This window comes from Vitis vinifera, chromosome 18, assembly GCF_030704535.1.
Source record: "Vitis vinifera cultivar Pinot Noir 40024 chromosome 18, ASM3070453v1".
NCBI classification, from domain to species: domain Eukaryota; kingdom Viridiplantae; phylum Streptophyta; class Magnoliopsida; order Vitales; family Vitaceae; genus Vitis; species Vitis vinifera.
Genome location: NC_081822.1, coordinates 16,119,304 through 16,121,105, shown reverse-complemented (window position 1 = coordinate 16,121,105; position 1,802 = coordinate 16,119,304).

Here is a 1,802-nt window from a genome sequence, read left to right as displayed (position 1 = left end):
TACCCCACCAGGAGGCCACCCACTGAACCTGTGCCTCCTGCCGACCAACCTCAGAGACCTGCTTCTCGACCCCCTGCGAAGAGAACTAAGTTCTCGGGTCCTGGAGAGCCATCCCATGCGCCTCAGGCAGAGCCGCCTACAGAGGAACCTCGGATTCCTATGGGGATTCCTCCCGAGACCGTTATCAGGCGTCCCATGATAGCCGGACCACCGATAGAGGGCAACCTAGATTGCCGAGATCGATCCTTCCACTCCGAGACCTACTTTGATATAGAGGCCCTCAGACAGCAGCCAGAGCTCAGAGATTCATTCCGACTGCTGCAGAGGTATCACATGGAGCATCTTCTCACTCCTAGGAAATTCTATTATCCCAAAGTAGTTCTAGATTTTTATCAATCTATGACTACTCGAGGCCTCCGCAATCCTACTCTTATCCAATTTACCATAGACGGACGCCAGGGTGCCATTGGAGCTCGCCACATTGTTGAGGCCCTTCGTATACCTTATGAGCCTGTGATTCAGGCAGACTTCAGGGAGTGGTCCTCATTCTCTCAGAGCGACATGGTCCGTATCTTGTCCAGGGGGACTTCTACAACCACAGTGTTAACTAGGAGAGAGCTTCCATTTGGGATGCTCCTTATTGATGTGCTCCTGCGTGCCAACATCTTCCCACTTCAGCATAAAGTTCAGAGGAGAGGAGCTATACTTGAGGCATTATTTAGGATTTCTGAGGGCTATTACTTCGGCCCTCATCATTTGATTATAACTTCTCTTCTTCATTTTGAAGAGAAAGTCCATCAGAAGAAGCTTCAGAGGGCAGATGGCATCCCATTATTATTTTCGAGGCTCCTCTGTTAGATTTTAGAGCACCTGGGCTATCCTGAAGAGCCTCGCCTTGAGAGGCGCCGCCATTGCCGAGAGGACTTCTTTCTCGACAAATGGCATCACTTGACAGCCTACTTTACAGCTCAGGGAGCCCCAGCTGTACCTGCACCTCCAGAGCTACCCCGAGATGAGCAACTACCTCAGGCCCAGCAGGATGAGATTCTCACGGACACCACACCTCCTGCCCCTGCAGCACACACCTCAGTGAATATGCCTGAGGCTATACATCCCACTTCTCCTCTCACTCAGGGTGCTCCACCAGTAGTGCCAGCTACCCCAGCACCTCCTCCTTCATCTGAGCCCACTGTCACCGTTGCTCTTACGGAATTCAGAGGCTTAGTGCATTCATTGCAGACACTGAGCACTGCTCAGGATTCTATTATCCAGCAGATGGCCACTATTCGTGCGCACCAGGATCAGATCATTGCTACTTAGGCCCAGCATACCACGATCATTTATCAGATCCAGCAGCATCTGAGTATGCAGACACCTCTTAGGCATGATAGGTCTGCACCATCCGAGCCTCTAGTGCCAGATGAGGAGACCATACCAGCTGAGCAGCCCATATCAGCTGAGGAGATCAGAGCAGAGCCATCACATGATCCCACTACTATCTGATCTTTTTATGTTTTACTTGTTTTTATATATTAGACTTGTAAATCCCATCTTTTTCATGTTTATAAACTGGGATTGGATATATTACTGGAACATCATGCATTGCATATTTCTTTTCCAAATATATATATATATATATATATCCTTTTTGATTATATTCCTTTTTCTCATTACTCTTTTGTCTTTGGAACATGTGGTTTAAGGTATTCCATACCTCCTATACACTCAGACTTTGAACCATAGGAGGTACCACTTCCTCCCTTTTCTTTTAAATCACTCTTTAAACATTGAGGACAATGTTT